At 41.8% G+C, this 21,029-nt stretch overlaps 8 non-coding genes across 8 annotated transcripts; all 8 read right to left on the bottom strand.

The window, feature by feature from the left end:
* Positions 1 to 607: 607 nt before the first annotated feature.
* LOC126196741 (U6 spliceosomal RNA) lies at positions 608 to 714 on the bottom strand. The gene has a single exon (XR_007539189.1). It is a non-coding gene; the product is annotated as a U6 spliceosomal RNA (small nuclear RNA).
* A 2,491-nt stretch (positions 715 to 3,205) lies between these two features.
* Positions 3,206 to 3,312, bottom strand: LOC126196740 (U6 spliceosomal RNA). The gene has a single exon (XR_007539188.1). It is a non-coding gene; the product is annotated as a U6 spliceosomal RNA (small nuclear RNA).
* Positions 3,313 to 5,804: 2,492 nt separating this feature from the next.
* Positions 5,805 to 5,911, bottom strand: LOC126196739 (U6 spliceosomal RNA). The gene has a single exon (XR_007539187.1). It is a non-coding gene; the product is annotated as a U6 spliceosomal RNA (small nuclear RNA).
* A 2,492-nt stretch (positions 5,912 to 8,403) lies between these two features.
* LOC126196738 (U6 spliceosomal RNA) lies at positions 8,404 to 8,510 on the bottom strand. The gene has a single exon (XR_007539186.1). It is a non-coding gene; the product is annotated as a U6 spliceosomal RNA (small nuclear RNA).
* A 2,492-nt stretch (positions 8,511 to 11,002) lies between these two features.
* On the bottom strand, positions 11,003 to 11,109 carry LOC126196786 (U6 spliceosomal RNA). Its single transcript, XR_007539229.1, has one exon. It is a non-coding gene; the product is annotated as a U6 spliceosomal RNA (small nuclear RNA).
* Positions 11,110 to 13,602: 2,493 nt separating this feature from the next.
* LOC126196737 (U6 spliceosomal RNA) lies at positions 13,603 to 13,709 on the bottom strand. Its single transcript, XR_007539185.1, has one exon. It is a non-coding gene; the product is annotated as a U6 spliceosomal RNA (small nuclear RNA).
* Positions 13,710 to 16,201: 2,492 nt separating this feature from the next.
* Positions 16,202 to 16,308, bottom strand: LOC126196785 (U6 spliceosomal RNA). Its single transcript, XR_007539228.1, has one exon. It is a non-coding gene; the product is annotated as a U6 spliceosomal RNA (small nuclear RNA).
* A 2,493-nt stretch (positions 16,309 to 18,801) lies between these two features.
* LOC126196790 (U6 spliceosomal RNA) lies at positions 18,802 to 18,908 on the bottom strand. Its single transcript, XR_007539232.1, has one exon. It is a non-coding gene; the product is annotated as a U6 spliceosomal RNA (small nuclear RNA).
* Positions 18,909 to 21,029: the final 2,121 nt, after the last annotated feature.

Raw genomic sequence — 21,029 nt, 5'->3', positions numbered from 1 at the left:
CCAGAAGCTTTGTAGGCGTTAGAGAAAAATAAATATTAGGTAATGCAAGCTAATTTTAGAGCGCTAGAGTGTATTTAAGCAGTAGTCTGAGTGAAAGTATGTGAGTGAGAAAGATTTGGAACATGCAGCTATCTTGTGTAAAGTTGATGTCAGGTTTCCAAATGTTGTGTGTGGCAGTAGGTGTGTGTTATGAAATGACGTGATTGAGACAGTAGGAAGAGATGTTGTGCCAGCAGAGTGTGATACTGAGGAAGAGAAGAGGCTTTTGCCTGTGCTAGGCTTAGTCTTAGACTCGCTGTGATTTGTGTCACGTTTGCGAATGAGCTGAAGGGGTGCTAGTGACATGTACTTGTGTCAGTGTGGTTGTGGTTTTGGTGTGCTTGCTGAGTTGTTATTAGAGTGAAATTTTAGATGTGCATTGGTGATGTAAGGGATAGGTTTATTGCCAGTTTTATCATGTTCTGTTGTGAATGAAAGAGAGTGGAGGAGAACTGCGTAAATGGTCAGCATAGTTTGTGACAAGTGGGTGCAGATATGAAGCGAAACTTGTGTAGGTGGCTGAGGGTATTAGCAGCTGATGTGAGACATGAGAGAGTGAGATTGCGAAAAAAATGTGGAACGCTTCACGATTTTGCGTGTCATCCTTGCGCAGGGGCCATGCTAATCTTCTCTGTATCGTTCCAATTTTAGTATATGTACCGCCGAAGCGAGTACATTCGAGGAGCCCTCTGAAATTGTATATATAGTTATGGCGTCGCGTCAAACATGGTTCGGCTTGGACGTAGCTTTACGCAGCTCTGGCGAGGATCACAAGGCCTGCCGAGTGCTAATCTGTGAATTAATTACTGCGAGCTGTCGTTCTTAGTAAGTGGCAGCTCTGTCAACTGTTTTATTTGGCAGTATTGGATGTAAACCTTAGATCGTAGAGTCGCTTGCTCTCGCAGCATCCACCCAGAGCAGCAGCAGGTTCACACAGCTGCCGCTAGGCGGCATCAAGACGTGTTGGCACGTATTGTCGCCATGTTCTCACATCGCGAGTTTAGTGTCTCATAGGCATACCTATGAAACACACTTTCTAATGTGTGGGATAAATGACGCTGATTGGAGCTGGTAGCAGGTCTTGAAGACTCTCAAAACAAGCGAATATTTTTGCGAAACTGTCTTCACTGCTAACACAAATTGCATTACTCTTTCAGTGGTACTTTCTTACGATACTAATCGATTTAATGACAGAGTGCGCATATGCAAGCAACTTTTAACTCACACATCAAGTACACCACAAGAAGACACAGTCTGTGACCATGTACATTATTGAGTAACTCCTATTCATCCAATGGTGCCAGAAGACAATAGTGACTGCAAAAAGAGACACAGTAGCCTCACGAACCATTAAAACCACCATTCATATTGCACACTTTGAAACACAGCAGTGTAGGCCATTACTAGCGCATGGATGGGTGAATGCGAGTTGTGTGAGATAGTAGTAGGAATGATGGACATAGTTCCGTTTTCAGTACAATACCAGGTGATATATTTGTGTTGATCCAAGATTACACAGGGCAGGTCTACTTGGCAAGAGTGAAACACTGTGATGGAGATGTGTGAATGAGCCTAAAATATTGAGCGGACATGTGGTAAGAGAAACCAGGTTAGCATTGTGTTAGTAGCTGTAGTTATGTTCCTGTGAAATGTCAATCAGATGTAATCCAGTTTGGTGAATGTTGTTATTGCAGGAAGAATTGCTAGTGCAAAACAAAGAGTGATAGGTTTAGTATCTGAAAGCAGTTAATAACTGAGTAGCTACTGGTGTCATGTGACACAAACTGGTTTGTGATGTTGCTGTCTGTTCCAAAATCTTGAAGCTTGCTAGTGTTTTGTGTCTTGACTGCCTCTGTATTTGCTTATGTGCTAGAGCTTCTGTGTATGTGACATGATGAATATTGCATGCAGGGTTTGTCCAATCTTTCTGCTAGACACAGGATGAGAGGTGCATCAGCTGTAATTGTGAACAGCATCGACTTGTATGACATTGATGGGATTCAAAGTGCTGTCAAAATAGTAGAGCCTCACATCTAAATACTATATGTTAATATTAGCATACTGGTCTGCTTTCTAAACACTTCAGTGTTGTGGTATTCATTGGCTGACACTTTTGAATTTAATTTAGGTAACTATATGTAGTGGCAGATTGCCAGACATGTTTGTAAAATACTTTGTGTGTCGCACTAGTGAAATTTGTACATGACATGCTGGTGCACCACAGATTTGCTGTAATAGTTGGTTTTTAGGTGAAGGGCAGTGGCTTATTACACAGGCAGATATGCTTCAGTTAAGAATCTGATGAGGTGTCACCTGCAGCCTGTATTATGAGGCTGCAGCTGGACAGCAAGGCCACTAGGAGAGTTACTTGAAACATAATGTTAAATGAACTTCCTGTAAAGGGGTAACTTGCACACTTAATGATTAAAGAGACATCTACCTTCACATGTTTATTTATGCTGCTGAAACAATTATGGCATCAGCTGCAGCCATGAAGATGAATAAAGTTAAATGTTGTGGGTCTGTGTGCAGAAAGTATGTGATAGTGGCATACAGGCACCAGAAGCTTTGTAGGCGTTAGAGAAAAATAAATATTAGGTAATGCAAGCTAATTTTAGAGCGCTAGAGTGTATTTAAGCAGTAGTCTGAGTGAAAGTATGTGAGTGAGAAAGATTTGGAACATGCAGCTATCTTGTGTAAAGTTGATGTCAGGTTTCCAAATGTTGTGTGTGGCAGTAGGTGTGTGTTATGAAATGACGTGATTGAGACAGTAGGAAGAGATGTTGTGCCAGCAGAGTGTGATACTGAGGAAGAGAAGAGGCTTTTGCCTGTGCTAGGCTTAGTCTTAGACTCGCTGTGATTTGTGTCACGTTTGCGAATGAGCTGAAGGGGTGCTAGTGACATGTACTTGTGTCAGTGTGGTTGTGGTTTTGGTGTGCTTGCTGAGTTGTTATTAGAGTGAAATTTTAGATGTGCATTGGTGATGTAAGGGATAGGTTTATTGCCAGTTTTATCATGTTCTGTTGTGAATGAAAGAGAGTGGAGGAGAACTGCGTAAATGGTCAGCATAGTTTGTGACAAGTGGGTGCAGATATGAAGCGAAACTTGTGTAGGTGGCTGAGGGTATTAGCAGCTGATGTGAGACATGAGAGAGTGAGATTGCGAAAAAAATGTGGAACGCTTCACGATTTTGCGTGTCATCCTTGCGCAGGGGCCATGCTAATCTTCTCTGTATCGTTCCAATTTTAGTATATGTACCGCCGAAGCGAGTACATTCGAGGAGCCCTCTGAAATTGTATATATAGTTATGGCGTCGCGTCAAACATGGTTCGGCTTGGACGTAGCTTTACGCAGCTCTGGCGAGGATCACAAGGCCTGCCGAGTGCTAATCTGTGAATTAATTACTGCGAGGTGTCGTTCTTAGTAAGTGGCAGCTCTGTCAACTGTTTTATTTGGCAGTATTGGATGTAAACCTTAGATCGTAGAGTCGCTTGCTCTCGCAGCATCCACCCAGAGCAGCAGCAGGTTCACACAGCTGCCGCTAGGCGGCATCAAGACGTGTTGGCACGTATTGTCGCCATGTTCTCACATCGCGAGTTTAGTGTCTCATAGGCATACCTATGAAACACACTTTCTAATGTGTGGGATAAATGACGCTGATTGGAGCTGGTAGCAGGTCTTGAAGACTCTCAAAACAAGCGAATATTTTTGCGAAACTGTCTTCACTGCTAACACAAATTGCATTACTCTTTCAGTGGTACTTTCTTACGATACTAATCGATTTAATGACAGAGTGCGCATATGCAAGGCAACTTTTAACTCACACATCAAGTACACCACAAGAAGACACAGTCTGTGACCATGTACATTATTGAGTAACTCCTATTCATCCAATGGTGCCAGAAGACAATAGTGACTGCAAAAAGAGACACAGTAGCCTCACGAACCATTAAAACCACCATTCATATTGCACACTTTGAAACACAGCAGTGTAGGCCATTACTAGCGCATGGATGGGTGAATGCGAGTTGTGTGAGATAGTAGTAGGAATGATGGACATAGTTCCGTTTTCAGTACAATACCAGGTGATATATTTGTGTTGATCCAAGATTACACAGGGCAGGTCTACTTGGCAAGAGTGAAACACTGTGATGGAGATGTGTGAATGAGCCTAAAATATTGAGCGGACATGTGGTAAGAGAAACCAGGTTAGCATTGTGTTAGTAGCTGTAGTTATGTTCCTGTGAAATGTCAATCAGATGTAATCCAGTTTGGTGAATGTTGTTATTGCAGGAAGAATTGCTAGTGCAAAACAAAGAGTGATAGGTTTAGTATCTGAAAGCAGTTAATAACTGAGTAGCTACTGGTGTCATGTGACACAAACTGGTTTGTGATGTTGCTGTCTGTTCCAAAATCTTGAAGCTTGCTAGTGTTTTGTGTCTTGACTGCCTCTGTATTTGCTTATGTGCTAGAGCTTCTGTGTATGTGACATGATGAATATTGCATGCAGGGTTTGTCCAATCTTTCTGCTAGACACAGGATGAGAGGTGCATCAGCTGTAATTGTGAACAGCATCGACTTGTATGACATTGATGGGATTCAAAGTGCTGTCAAAATAGTAGAGCCTCACATCTAAATACTATATGTTAATATTAGCATACTGGTCTGCTTTCTAAACACTTCAGTGTTGTGGTATTCATTGGCTGACACTTTTGAATTTAATTTAGGTAACTATATGTAGTGGCAGATTGCCAGACATGTTTGTAAAATACTTTGTGTGTCGCACTAGTGAAATTTGTACATGACATGCTGGTGCACCACAGATTTGCTGTAATAGTTGGTTTTTAGGTGAAGGGCAGTGGCTTATTACACAGGCAGATATGCTTCAGTTAAGAATCTGATGAGGTGTCACCTGCAGCCTGTATTATGAGGCTGCAGCTGGACAGCAAGGCCACTAGGAGAGTTACTTGAAACATAATGTTAAATGAACTTCCTGTAAAGGGGTAACTTGCACACTTAATGATTAAAGAGACATCTACCTTCACATGTTTATTTATGCTGCTGAAACAATTATGGCATCAGCTGCAGCCATGAAGATGAATAAAGTTAAATGTTGTGGGTCTGTGTGCAGAAAGTATGTGATAGTGGCATACAGGCACCAGAAGCTTTGTAGGCGTTAGAGAAAAATAAATATTAGGTAATGCAAGCAAATTTTAGAGCGCTAGAGTGTATTTAAGCAGTAGTCTGAGTGAAAGTATGTGAGTGAGAAAGATTTGGAACATGCAGCTATCTTGTGTAAAGTTGATATCAGGTTTCCAAATGTTGTGTGTGGCAGTAGGTGTGTGTTATGAAATGACGTGATTGAGACAGTAGGAAGAGATGTTGTGCCAGCAGAGTGTGATACTGAGGAAGAGAAGAGGCTTTTGCCTGTGCTAGGCTTAGTCTTAGACTCGCTGTGATTTGTGTCACGTTTGCGAATGAGCTGAAGGGGTGCTAGTGACATGTACTTGTGTCAGTGTAGTTGTGGTTTTGGTGTGCTTGCTGAGTTGTTATTAGAGTGACATTTTAGATGTGCATTGGTGATGTAAGAGATAGGTTTATTGCCAGTTTTATCATGTTCTGTTGTGAATGAAAGAGAGTGGAGGAGAACTGCGTAAATGGTCAGCATAGTTTGTGACAAGTGGGTGCAGATATGAAGCGAAACTTGTGTAGGTGGCTGAGGGTATTAGCAGCTGATGTGAGACATGAGAGAGTGAGATTGCGAAAAAAATGTGGAACGCTTCACGATTTTGCGTGTCATCCTTGCGCAGGGGCCATGCTAATCTTCTCTGTATCGTTCCAATTTTAGTATATGTACCGCCGAAGCGAGTACATTTGAGGAGCCCTCTGAAATTTTATATATAGTTATGGCGTCGCGTCAAACATGGTTCGGCTTGGACGTAGCTTTACGCAGCTCTGGCGAGGATAACAAGGCCTGCCGAGTGCTAATCTGTGAATTAATTACTGCGAGGTGTCGTTCTTAGTAAGTGGCAGCTCTGTCAACTGTTTTATTTGGCAGTATTGGATGTAAACCTTAGATCGTAGAGTCGCTTGCTCTCGCAGCATCCACCCAGAGCAGCAGCAGGTTCACACAGCTGCCGCTAGGCGGCATCAAGACGTGTTGGCACGTATTGTCGCCATGTTCTCACATCGCGAGTTTAGTGTCTCATAGGCATACCTATGAAACACACTTTCTAATGTGTGGGATAAATGACGCTGATTGGAGCTGGTAGCAGGTCTTGAAGACTCTCAAAACAAGCGAATATTTTTGCGAAACTGTCTTCACTGCTAACACAAATTGCATTACTCTTTCAGTGGTACTTTCTTACGATACTAATCGATTTAATGACAGAGTGCGCATATGCAAGGCAACTTTTAACTCACACATCAAGTACACCACAAGAAGACACAGTCTGTGACCATGTACATTATTGAGTAACTCCTATTCATCCAATGGTGCCAGAAGACAATAGTGACTGCAAAAAGAGACACAGTAGCCTCACGAACCATTAAAACCACCATTCATATTGCACACTTTGAAACACAGCAGTGTAGGCCATTACTAGCGCATGGATGGGTGAATGCGAGTTGTGTGAGATAGTAGTAGGAATGATGGACATAGTTCCGTTTTCAGTACAATACCAGGTGATATATTTGTGTTGATCCAAGATTACACAGGGCAGGTCTACTTGGCAAGAGTGAAACACTGTGATGGAGATGTGTGAATGAGCCTAAAATATTGAGCGGACATGTGGTAAGAGAAACCAGGTTAGCATTGTGTTAGTAGCTGTAGTTATGTTCCTGTGAAATGTCAATCAGATGTAATCCAGTTTGGTGAATGTTGTTATTGCAGGAAGAATTGCTAGTGCAAAACAAAGAGTGATAGGTTTAGTATCTGAAAGCAGTTAATAACTGAGTAGCTACTGGTGTCATGTGACACAAACTGGTTTGTGATGTTGCTGTCTGTTCCAAAATCTTGAAGCTTGCTAGTGTTTTGTGTCTTGACTGCCTCTGTATTTGCTTATGTGCTAGAGCTTCTGTGTATGTGACATGATGAATATTGCATGCAGGGTTTGTCCAATCTTTCTGCTAGACACAGGATGAGAGGTGCATCAGCTGTAATTGTGAACAGCATCGACTTGTATGACATTGATGGGATTCAAAGTGCTGTCAAAATAGTAGAGCCTCACATCTAAATACTATATGTTAATATTAGCATACTGGTCTGCTTTCTAAACACTTCAGTGTTGTGGTATTCATTGGCTGACACTTTTGAATTTAATTTAGGTAACTATATGTAGTGGCAGATTGCCAGACATGTTTGTAAAATACTTTGTGTGTCGCACTAGTGAAATTTGTACATGACATGCTGGTGCACCACAGATTTGCTGTAATAGTTGGTTTTTAGGTGAAGGGCAGTGGCTTATTACACAGGCAGATATGCTTCAGTTAAGAATCTGATGAGGTGTCACCTGCAGCCTGTATTATGAGGCTGCAGCTGGACAGCAAGGCCACTAGGAGAGTTACTTGAAACATAATGTTAAATGAACTTCCTGTAAAGGGGTAACTTGCACACTTAATGATTAAAGAGACATCTACCTTCACATGTTTATTTATGCTGCTGAAACAATTATGGCATCAGCTGCAGCCATGAAGATGAATAAAGTTAAATGTTGTGGGTCTGTGTGCAGAAAGTATGTGATAGTGGCATACAGGCACCAGAAGCTTTGTAGGCGTTAGAGAAAAATAAATATTAGGTAATGCAAGCAAATTTTAGAGCGCTAGAGTGTATTTAAGCAGTAGTCTGAGTGAAAGTATGTGAGTGAGAAAGATTTGGAACATGCAGCTATCTTGTGTAAAGTTGATATCAGGTTTCCAAATGTTGTGTGTGGCAGTAGGTGTGTGTTATGAAATGACGTGATTGAGACAGTAGGAAGAGATGTTGTGCCAGCAGAGTGTGATACTGAGGAAGAGAAGAGGCTTTTGCCTGTGCTAGGCTTAGTCTTAGACTCGCTGTGATTTGTGTCACGTTTGCGAATGAGCTGAAGGGGTGCTAGTGACATGTACTTGTGTCAGTGTAGTTGTGGTTTTGGTGTGCTTGCTGAGTTGTTATTAGAGTGACATTTTAGATGTGCATTGGTGATGTAAGAGATAGGTTTATTGCCAGTTTTATCATGTTCTGTTGTGAATGAAAGAGAGTGGAGGAGAACTGCGTAAATGGTCAGCATAGTTTGTGACAAGTGGGTGCAGATATGAAGCGAAACTTGTGTAGGTGGCTGAGGGTATTAGCAGCTGATGTGAGACATGAGAGAGTGAGATTGCGAAAAAAATGTGGAACGCTTCACGATTTTGCGTGTCATCCTTGCGCAGGGGCCATGCTAATCTTCTCTGTATCGTTCCAATTTTAGTATATGTACCGCCGAAGCGAGTACATTTGAGGAGCCCTCTGAAATTTTATATATAGTTATGGCGTCGCGTCAAACATGGTTCGGCTTGGACGTAGCTTTACGCAGCTCTGGCGAGGATAACAAGGCCTGCCGAGTGCTAATCTGTGAATTAATTACTGCGAGCTGTCGTTCTTAGTAAGTGGCAGCTCTGTCAACTGTTTTATTTGGCAGTATTGGATGTAAACCTTAGATCGTAGAGTCGCTTGCTCTCGCAGCATCCACCCAGAGCAGCAGCAGGTTCACACAGCTGCCGCTAGGCGGCATCAAGACGTGTTGGCACGTATTGTCGCCATGTTCTCACATCGCGAGTTTAGTGTCTCATAGGCATACCTATGAAACACACTTTCTAATGTGTGGGATAAATGACGCTGATTGGAGCTGGTAGCAGGTCTTGAAGACTCTCAAAACAAGCGAATATTTTTGCGAAACTGTCTTCACTGCTAACACAAATTGCATTACTCTTTCAGTGGTACTTTCTTACGATACTAATCGATTTAATGACAGAGTGCGCATATGCAAGGCAACTTTTAACTCACACATCAAGTACACCACAAGAAGACACAGTCTGTGACCATGTACATTATTGAGTAACTCCTATTCATCCAATGGTGCCAGAAGACAATAGTGACTGCAAAAAGAGACACAGTAGCCTCACGAACCATTAAAACCACCATTCATATTGCACACTTTGAAACACAGCAGTGTAGGCCATTACTAGCGCATGGATGGGTGAATGCGAGTTGTGTGAGATAGTAGTAGGAATGATGGACATAGTTCCGTTTTCAGTACAATACCAGGTGATATATTTGTGTTGATCCAAGATTACACAGGGCAGGTCTACTTGGCAAGAGTGAAACACTGTGATGGAGATGTGTGAATGAGCCTAAAATATTGAGCGGACATGTGGTAAGAGAAACCAGGTTAGCATTGTGTTAGTAGCTGTAGTTATGTTCCTGTGAAATGTCAATCAGATGTAATCCAGTTTGGTGAATGTTGTTATTGCAGGAAGAATTGCTAGTGCAAAACAAAGAGTGATAGGTTTAGTATCTGAAAGCAGTTAATAACTGAGTAGCTACTGGTGTCATGTGACACAAACTGGTTTGTGATGTTGCTGTCTGTTCCAAAATCTTGAAGCTTGCTAGTGTTTTGTGTCTTGACTGCCTCTGTATTTGCTTATGTGCTAGAGCTTCTGTGTATGTGACATGATGAATATTGCATGCAGGGTTTGTCCAATCTTTCTGCTAGACACAGGATGAGAGGTGCATCAGCTGTAATTGTGAACAGCATCGACTTGTATGACATTGATGGGATTCAAAGTGCTGTCAAAATAGTAGAGCCTCACATCTAAATACTATATGTTAATATTAGCATACTGGTCTGCTTTCTAAACACTTCAGTGTTATGGTATTCATTGGCTGACACTTTTGAATTTAATTTAGGTAACTATATGTAGTGGCAGATTGCCAGACATGTTTGTAAAATACTTTGTGTGTCGCACTAGTGAAATTTGTACATGACATGCTGGTGCACCACAGATTTGCTGTAATAGTTGGTTTTTAGGTGAAGGGCAGTGGCTTATTACACAGGCAGATATGCTTCAGTTAAGAATCTGATGAGGTGTCACCTGCAGCCTGTATTATGAGGCTGCAGCTGGACAGCAAGGCCACTAGGAGAGTTACTTGAAACATAATGTTAAATGAACTTCCTGTAAAGGGGTAACTTGCACACTTAATGATTAAAGAGACATCTACCTTCACATGTTTATTTATGCTGCTGAAACAATTATGGCATCAGCTGCAGCCATGAAGATGAATAAAGTTAAATGTTGTGGGTCTGTGTGCAGAAAGTATGTGATAGTGGCATACAGGCACCAGAAGCTTTGTAGGCGTTAGAGAAAAATAAATATTAGGTAATGCAAGCTAATTTTAGAGCGCTAGAGTGTATTTAAGCAGTAGTCTGAGTGAAAGTATGTGAGTGAGAAAGATTTGGAACATGCAGCTATCTTGTGTAAAGTTGATATCAGGTTTCCAAATGTTGTGTGTGGCAGTAGGTGTGTGTTATGAAATGACGTGATTGAGACAGTAGGAAGAGATGTTGTGCCAGCAGAGTGTGATACTGAGGAAGAGAAGAGGCTTTTGCCTGTGCTAGGCTTAGTCTTAGACTCGCTGTGATTTGTGTCACGTTTGCGAATGAGCTGAAGGGGTGCTAGTGACATGTACTTGTGTCAGTGTAGTTGTGGTTTTGGTGTGCTTGCTGAGTTGTTATTAGAGTGACATTTTAGATGTGCATTGGTGATGTAAGGGATAGGTTTATTGCCAGTTTTATCATGTTCTGTTGTGAATGAAAGAGAGTGGAGGAGAACTGCGTAAATGGTCAGCATAGTTTGTGACAAGTGGGTGCAGATATGAAGCGAAACTTGTGTAGGTGGCTGAGGGTATTAGCAGCTGATGTGAGACATGAGAGAGTGAGATTGCGAAAAAAATGTGGAACGCTTCACGATTTTGCGTGTCATCCTTGCGCAGGGGCCATGCTAATCTTCTCTGTATCGTTACAATTTTAGTATATGTACCGCCGAAGCGAGTACATTCGAGGAGCCCTCTGAAATTGTATATATAGTTATGGCGTCGCGTCAAACATGGTTCGGCTTGGACGTAGCTTTACGCAGCTCTGGCGAGGATCACAAGGCCTGCCGAGTGCTAATCTGTGAATTAATTACTGCGAGGTGTCGTTCTTAGTAAGTGGCAGCTCTGTCAACTGTATTATTTGGCAGTATTGGATGTAAAACTTAGATCGTAGGGTCGCTTGCTCTCGCAGCATCCACCCAGAGCAGCAGCAGGTTCACACAGCTGCCGCTAGGCGGCAGCAAGACGTGTTGGTACGTATTGTCGCCATGTTCTCACATCGCGAGTTTAGTGTCTCATAGGCATACCTATGAAACACACTTCTCTAATGTGTGGGACAAATGACGCTGATTGGAGCTGGTAGCAGGTCTTGAAGACTCTCAAAACAAGCGAATATTTTTGCGAAACTGTCTTCACTGCTAACACAAATTGCATTACTCTTTCAGTGGTACTTTCTTACGATACTAATCGATTTAATGACAGAGTGCGCATATGCAAGGCAACTTTTAACTCGCACATCAAGTACACCACAAGAAGACACAGTCTGTGACCATGTACATTATTGAGTAACTCCTATTCATCCAATGGTGCCAGAAGACAATAGTGACTGCAAAAAGAGACACAGTAGCCTCACGAACCATTAAAACCACCATTCATATTGCACACTTTGAAACACAGCAGTGTAGGCCATTACTAGCGCATGGATGGGTGAATGCGAGTTGTGTGAGATAGTAGTAGGAATGATGGACATAGTTCCGTTTTCAGTACAATACCAGGTGATATATTTGTGTTGATCCAAGATTACACAGGGCAGGTCTACTTGGCAAGAGTGAAACACTGTGATGGAGATGTGTGAATGAGCCTAAAATATTGAGCGGACATGTGGTAAGAGAAACCAGGTTAGCATTGTGTTAGTAGCTGTAGTTATGTTCCTGTGAAATTTCAATCAGATGTAATCCAGTTTGGTGAATGTTGTTATTGCAGGAAGAATTGCTAGTGCAAAACAAAGAGTGATAGGTTTCGTATCTGAAAGCAGTTAATAACTGAGTAGCTACTGGTGTCATGTGACACAAACTGGTTTGTGATGTTGCTGTCTGTTCCAAAATCTTGAAGCTTGCTAGTGTTTTGTGTCTTGACTGCCTCTGTATTTGCTTATGTGCTAGAGCTTCTGTGTATGTGACATGATGAATATTGCATGCAGGGTTTGTCCAATCTTTCTGCTAGACACAGGATGAGAGGTGCATCAGCTGTAATTGTGAACAGCATCGACTTGTATGACATTGATGGGATTCAAAGTGCTGTCAAAATAGTAGAGCCTCACATCTAAATACTATATGTTAATATTAGCATACTGGTCTGCTTTCTAAACACTTCAGTGTTGTGGTATTCATTGGCTGACACTTTTGAATTTAATTTAGGTAACTATATGTAGTGGCAGATTGCCAGACATGTTTGTAAAATACTTTGTGTGTCGCACTAGTGAAATTTGTACATGACATGCTGGTGCACCACAGATTTGCTGTAATAGTTGGTTTTTAGGTGAAGGGCAGTGGCTTATTACACAGGCAGATATGCTTCAGTTAAGAATCTGATGAGGTGTCACCTGCAGCCTGTATTATGAGGCTGCAGCTGGACAGCAAGGCCACTAGGAGAGTTACTTGAAACATAATGTTAAATGAACTTCCTGTAAAGGGGTAACTTGCACACTTAATGATTAAAGAGACATCTACCTTCACATGTTTATTTATGCTGCTGAAACAATTATGGCATCAGCTGCAGCCATGAAGATGAATAAAGTTAAATGTTGTGGGTCTGTGTGCAGAAAGTATGTGATAGTGGCATACAGGCACCAGAAGCTTTGTAGGCGTTAGAGAAAAATAAATATTACGTAATGCAAGCTAATTTTAGAGCGCTAGAGTGTATTTAAGCAGTAGTCTGAGTGAAAGTATGTGAGTGAGAAAGATTTGGAACATGCAGCTATCTTGTGTAAAGTTGATGTCAGGTTTCCAAATGTTGTGTGTGGCAGTAGGTGTGTGTTATGAAATGACGTGATTGAGACAGTAGGAAGAGATGTTGTGCCAGCAGAGTGTGATACTGAGGAAGAGAAGAGGCTTTTGCCTGTGCTAGGCTTAGTCTTAGACTCGCTGTGATTTGTGTCACGTTTGCGAATGAGCTGAAGGGGTGCTAGTGACATGTACTTGTGTCAGTGTGGTTGTGGTTTTGGTGTGCTTGCTGAGTTGTTATTAGAGTGAAATTTTAGATGTGCATTGGTGATGTAAGGGATAGGTTTATTGCCAGTTTTATCATGTTCTGTTGTGAATGAAAGAGAGTGGAGGAGAACTGCGTAAATGGTCAGCATAGTTTGTGACAAGTGGGTGCAGATATGAAGCGAAACTTGTGTAGGTGGCTGAGGGTATTAGCAGCTGATGTGAGACATGAGAGAGTGAGATTGCGAAAAAAATGTGGAACGCTTCACGATTTTGCGTGTCATCCTTGCGCAGGGGCCATGCTAATCTTCTCTGTATCGTTCCAATTTTAGTATATGTACCGCCGAAGCGAGTACATTCGAGGAGCCCTCTGAAATTGTATATATAGTTATGGCGTCGCGTCAAACATGGTTCGGCTTGGACGTAGCTTTACGCAGCTCTGGCGAGGATCACAAGGCCTGCCGAGTGCTAATCTGTGAATTAATTACTGCGAGGTGTCGTTCTTAGTAAGTGGCAGCTCTGTCAACTGTATTATTTGGCAGTATTGGATGTAAACCTTAGATCGTAGAGTCGCTTGCTCTCGCAGCATCCACCCAGAGCAGCAGCAGGTTCACACAGCTGCCGCTAGGCGGCATCAAGACGTGTTGGCACGTATTGTCGCCATGTTCTCACATCGCGAGTTTAGTGTCTCATAGGCATACCTATGAAACACACTTTCTAATGTGTGGGATAAATGACGCTGATTGGAGCTGGTAGCAGGTCTTGAAGACTCTCAAAACAAGCGAATATTTTTGCGAAACTGTCTTCACTGCTAACACAAATTGCATTACTCTTTCAGTGGTACTTTCTTACGATACTAATCGATTTAATGACAGAGTGCGCATATGCAAGGCAACTTTTAACTCACACATCAAGTACACCACAAGAAGACACAGTCTGTGACCATGTACATTATTGAGTAACTCCTATTCATCCAATGGTGCCAGAAGACAATAGTGACTGCAAAAAGAGACACAGTAGCCTCACGAACCATTAAAACCACCATTCATATTGCACACTTTGAAACACAGCAGTGTAGGCCATTACTAGCGCATGGATGGGTGAATGCGAGTTGTGTGAGATAGTAGTAGGAATGATGGACATAGTTCCGTTTTCAGTACAATACCAGGTGATATATTTGTGTTGATCCAAGATTACACAGGGCAGGTCTACTTGGCAAGAGTGAAACACTGTGATGGAGATGTGTGAATGAGCCTAAAATATTGAGCGGACATGTGGTAAGAGAAACCAGGTTAGCATTGTGTTAGTAGCTGTAGTTATGTTCCTGTGAAATGTCAATCAGATGTAATCCAGTTTGGTGAATGTTGTTATTGCAGGAAGAATTGCTAGTGCAAAACAAAGAGTGATAGGTTTAGTATCTGAAAGCAGTTAATAACTGAGTAGCTACTGGTGTCATGTGACACAAACTGGTTTGTGATGTTGCTGTCTGTTCCAAAATCTTGAAGCTTGCTAGTGTTTTGTGTCTTGACTGCCTCTGTATTTGCTTATGTGCTAGAGCTTCTGTGTATGTGACATGATGAATATTGCATGCAGGGTTTGTCCAATCTTTCTGCTAGACACAGGATGAGAGGTGCATCAGCTGTAATTGTGAACAGCATCGACTTGTATGACATTGATGGGATTCAAAGTGCTGTCAAAATAGTAGAGCCTCACATCTAAATACTATATGTTAATATTAGCATACTGGTCTGCTTTCTAAACACTTCAGTGTTGTGGTATTCATTGGCTGACACTTTTGAATTTAATTTAGGTAACTATATGTAGTGGCAGATTGCCAGACATGTTTGTAAAATACTTTGTGTGTCGCACTAGTGAAATTTGTACATGACATGCTGGTGCACCACAGATTTGCTGTAATAGTTGGTTTTTAGGTGAAGGGCAGTGGCTTATTACACAGGCAGATATGCTTCAGTTAAGAATCTGATGAGGTGTCACCTGCAGCCTGTATTATGAGGCTGCAGCTGGACAGCAAGGCCACTAGGAGAGTTACTTGAAACATAATGTTAAATGAACTTCCTGTAAAGGGGTAACTTGCACACTTAATGATTAAAGAGACATCTACCTTCACATGTTTATTTATGCTGCTGAAACAATTATGGCATCAGCTGCAGCCATGAAGATGAATAAAGTTAAATGTTGTGGGTCTGTGTGCAGAAAGTATGTGATAGTGGCATACAGGCACCAGAAGCTTTGTAGGCGTTAGAGAAAAATAAATATTAGGTAATGCAAGCTAATTTTAGAGCGCTAGAGTGTATTTAAGCAGTAGTCTGAGTGAAAGTATGTGAGTGAGAAAGATTTGGAACATGCAGCTATCTTGTGTAAAGTTGATGTCAGGTTTCCAAATGTTGTGTGTGGCAGTAGGTGTGTGTTATGAAATGACGTGATTGAGACAGTAGGAAGAGATGTTGTGCCAGCAGAGTGTGATACTGAGGAAGAGAAGAGGCTTTTGCCTGTGCTAGGCTTAGTCTTAGACTCGCTGTGATTTGTGTCACGTTTGCGAATGAGCTGAAGGGGTGCTAGTGACATGTACTTGTGTCAGTGTAGTTGTGGTTTTGGTGTGCTTGCTGAGTTGTTATTAGAGTGACATTTTAGATGTGCATTGGTGATGTAAGGGATAGGTTTATTGCCAGTTTTATCATGTTCTGTTGTGAATGAAAGAGAGTGGAGGAGAACTGCGTAAATGGTCAGCATAGTTTGTGACAAGTGGGTGCAGATATGAAGCGAAACTTGTGTAGGTGGCTGAGGGTATTAGCAGCTGATGTGAGACATGAGAGAGTGAGATTGCGAAAAAAATGTGGAACGCTTCACGATTTTGCGTGTCATCCTTGCGCAGGGGCCATGCTAATCTTCTCTGTATCGTTACAATTTTAGTATATGTACCGCCGAAGCGAGTACATTCGAGGAGCCCTCTGAAATTGTATATATAGTTATGGCGTCGCGTCAAACATGGTTCGGCTTGGACGTAGCTTTACGCAGCTCTGGCGAGGATCACAAGGCCTGCCGAGTGCTAATCTGTGAATTAATTACTGCGAGGTGTCGTTCTTAGTAAGTGGCAGCTCTGTCAACTGTATTATTTGGCAGTATTGGATGTAAAACTTAGATCGTAGAGTCGCTTGCTCTCGCAGCATCCACCCAGAGCAGCAGCAGGTTCACACAGCTGCCGCTAGGTGGCAGCAAGACGTGTTGGCACGTATTGTCGCCATGTTCTCACATCGCGAGTTTAGTGTCTCATAGGCATACCTATGAAACACACTTCTCTAATGTGTGGGATAAATGACGCTGATTGGAGCTGGTAGCAGGTCTTGAAGACTCTCAAAACAAGCGAATATTTTTGCGAAACTGTCTTCACTGCTAACACAAATTGCATTACTCTTTCAGTGGTACTTTCTTACGATACTAATCGATTTAATGACAGAGTGCGCATATGCAAGGCAACTTTTAACCCACACATCAAGTACACCACAAGAAGACACAGTCTGTGACCATGTACATTATTGAGTAACTCCTATTCATCCAATGGTGCCAGAAGACAATAGTGACTGCAAAAAGAGACACAGTAGCCTCACGAACCATTAAAACCACCATTCATATTGCACACTTTGAAACACAGCAGTGTAGGCCATTACTAGCGCATGGATGGGTGAATGCGAGTTGTGTGAGATAGTAGTAGGAATGATGGACATAGTTCCGTTTTCAGTACAATACCCTGTGATATATTTGTGTTGATCCAAGATTACACAGGGCAGGTCTACTTGGCAAGAGTGAAACACTGTGATGGAGATGTGTGAATGAGCCTAAAATATTGAGCGGACATGTGGTAAGAGAAACCAGGTTAGCATTGTGTTAGTAGCTGTAGTTATGTTCCTGTGAAATGTCAATCAGATGTAATCCAGTTTGGTGAATGTTGTTATTGCAGGAAGAATTGCTAGTGCAAAACAAAGAGTGATAGGTTTAGTATCTGAAAGCAGTTAATAACTGAGTAGCTACTGGTGTCATGTGACACAAACTGGTTTGTGATGTTGCTGTCTGTTCCAAAATCTTGAAGCTTGCTAGTGTTTTGTGTCTTGACTGCCTCTGTATTTGCTTATGTGCTAGAGCTTCTGTGTATGTGACATGATGAATATTGCATGCAGGGTTTGTCCAATCTTTCTGCTAGACACAGGATGAGAGGTGCATCAGCTGTAATTGTGAACAGCATCGACTTGTATGACATTGATGGGATTCAAAGTGCTGTCAAAATAGTAGAGCCTCACATCTAAATACTATATGTTAATATTAGCATACTGGTCTGCTTTCTAAACACTTCAGTGTTGTGGTATTCATTGGCTGACACTTTTGAATTTAATTTAGGTAACTATATGTAGTGGCAGATTGCCAGACATGTTTGTAAAATACTTTGTGTGTCGCACTAGTGAAATTTGTACATGACATGCTGGTGCACCACAGATTTGCTGTAATAGTTGGTTTTTAGGTGAAGGGCAGTGGCTTATTACACAGGCAGATATGCTTGAGTTAAGAATCTGATGAGGTGTCACCTGCAGTCTGTATTATGAGGCTGCAGCTGGACAGCAAGGCCACTAGGAGAGTTACTTGAAACATAATGTTAAATGAACTTCCTGTAAAGGGGTAACTTGCACACTTAATGATTAAAGAGACATCTACCTTCACATGTTTATTTATGCTGCTGAAACAATTATGGCATCAGCTGCAGCCATGAAGATGAATAAAGTTAAAGTTTGTGGGTCTGTGTGCAGAAAGTATGTGATAGTGGCATACAGGCACCAGAAGCTTTGTAGGCGTTAGAGAAAAATAAATATTAGGTAATGCAAGCTAATTTTAGAGCGCTAGAGTGTATTTAAGCAGTAGTCTGAGTGAAGGTATGTGAGTGAGAAAGATTTGGAACATGCAGCTATCTTGTGTAAAGTTGATGTCAGGTTTCCAAATGTTGTGTGTGGCAGTAGGTGTGTGTTATGAAATGACGTGATTGAGACAGTAGGAAGAGATGTTGTGCCAGCAGAGTGTGATACTGAGGAAGAGAAGAGGCTTTTGCCTGTGCTAGGCTTAGTCTTAGACTCGCTGTGATTTGTGTCACGTTTGCGAATGAGCTGAAGGGGTGCTAGTGACATGTACTTGTGTCAGTGTAGTTGTGGTTTTGGTGTGCTTGCTGAGTTGTTATTAGAGTGACATTTTAGATGTGCATTGGTGATGTAAGAGATAGGTTTATTGCCAGTTTTATCATGTTCTGTTGTGAATGAAAGAGAGTGGAGGAGAACTGCGTAAATGGTCAGCATAGTTTGTGACAAGTGGGTGCAGATATGAAGCGAAACTTGTGTAGGTGGCTGAGGGTATTAGCAGCTGATGTGAGACATGAGAGAGTGAGATTGCGAAAAAAATGTGGAACGCTTCATGATTTTGCGTGTCATCCTTGCGCAGGGGCCATGCTAATCTTCTCTGTATCGTTCCAATTTTAGTATATGTACCGCCGAAGCGTGTACATTCGAGGAGCCGTCTGAAATTGTATATATAGTTATGGCGTCGCGTCAAACATGGTTCGGCTTGGACGTAGCTTTACGCAGCTCTGGCGAGGATCACAAGGCCTGCCGAGTGCTAATCTGTGAATTAATTACTGCGAGGTGTCGTTCTTAGTAAGTGGCAGCTCTGTCAACTGTATTATTTGGCAGTATTGGATGTAAAACTTAGATCGTAGAGTCGCTTGCTCTCGCAGCATCCACCCAGAGCAGCAGCAGGTTCACACAGCTGCCGCTAGGCGGCAGCAAGACGTGTTGGCACGTATTGTCGCCATGTTCTCACATCGCGAGTTTAGTGTCTCATAGGCATACCTATGAAACACACTTCTCTAATGTGTGGGATAAATGACGCTGTTTGGAGCTGGTAGCAGGTCTTGAAGACTCTCAAAACAAGCGAATATTTTGCGAAACTGTCTTCACTGCTAACACAAATTGCATTACTCTTTCAGTGGTACTTTCTTACGATACTAATCGATTTAATGACAGAGTGCGCATATGCAAGGCAACTTTTAACTCACACATCAAGTACACCACAAGAAGACACAGTCTGTGACCATGTACATTATTGAGTAACTCCTATTCATCCAATGGTGCCAGAAGACAATAGTGACTGCAAAAAGAGACACATTAGCCTCACGAACCATTAAAACCACCATTCATATTGCACACTTCATTCATCCAATGGTGCCAGAAGACAATAGTGACTGCAAAAAGAGACACATTAGCCTCACGAACCATTAAAACCACCATTCATATTGCACACTTTGAAACACAGCAGTGTAGGCCATTACTAGCGCATGGATGGGTGAATGCGAGTTGTGTGAGATAGTAGTAGGAATGATGGACATAGTTCCGTTTTCAGTACAATACCAGGTGATATATTTGTGTTGATCCAAGATTACACAGGGCAGGTCTACTTGGCAAGAGTGAAACACTGTGATGGAGATGTGTGAATGAGCCTAAAATATTGAGCGGACATGTGGTAAGAGAAACCAGGTTAGCATTGTGTTAGTAGCTGTAGTTATGTTCCTGTGAAATGTCAATCAGATGTAATCCAGTTTGGTGAATGTTGTTATTGCAGGAAGAATTGCTAGTGCAAAACAAAGAGTGATAGGTTTAGTATCTGAAAGCAGTTAATAACTGAGTAGCTACTGGTGTCATGTGACACAAACTGGTTTGTGATGTTGCTGTCTGTTCCAAAATCTTGAAGCTTGCTAGTGTTTTGTGTCTTGACTGCCTCTGTATTTGCTTATGTGCTAGAGCTTCTGTGTATGTGACATGATGAATATTGCATGCAGGGTTTGTCCAATCTTTCTGCTAGACACAGGATGAGAGGTGCATCAGCTGTAATTGTGAACAGCATCGACTTGTATGACATTGATGGGATTCAAAGTGCTGTCAAAATAGTAGAGCCTCACATCTAAATACTATATGTTAATATTATCATACTGGTCTGCTTTCAAAACACTTCAGTGTTGTGGTATTCATTGGCTGACACTTTTGAATTTAATTTAGGTAACTACATGTAGTGGCAGATTGCCAGACATGTTTGTAAAATACTTTGTGTGTCGCACTAGTGAAATTTGTACATGACATGCTGGTGCACCACAGATTTGCTGTAATAGTTGGTTTTTAGGTGAAGGGCAGTGGCTTATTACACAGGCAGATATGCTTGAGTTAAGAATCTGATGAGGTGTCACCTGCAGTCTGTATTATGAGGCTGCAGCTGGACAGCAAGGCCACTAGGAGAGTTACTTGAAACATAATGTTAAATGAACTTCCTGTAAAGGGGTAACTTGCACACTTAATGATTAAAGAGACATCTACCTTCACATGTTTATTTATGCTGCTGAAACAATTATGGCATCAGCTGCAGACATGAAGGTGTATAAAGTTAAATGTTGTGGGTCTGTGTGCAGAAAGCATGTGATAGTGGCATACAGGCACCAGAAGCTTTGTAGGCGTTAGAGAAAAATAAATATTAGGTAATGCAAGCTAATTTTAGAGCGCTAGAGTGTATTTAAGCAGTAGTCTGAGTGAAAGTATGTGAGTGAGAAAGATTTGGAACATGCAGCTATCTTGTGTAAA

This window comes from Schistocerca nitens, chromosome 7 (genome assembly GCF_023898315.1).
Source record: "Schistocerca nitens isolate TAMUIC-IGC-003100 chromosome 7, iqSchNite1.1, whole genome shotgun sequence".
Taxonomy (NCBI): Eukaryota; Metazoa; Arthropoda; class Insecta; order Orthoptera; family Acrididae; genus Schistocerca; species Schistocerca nitens.
This window is presented reverse-complemented; position numbering and strand designations above follow the sequence as displayed.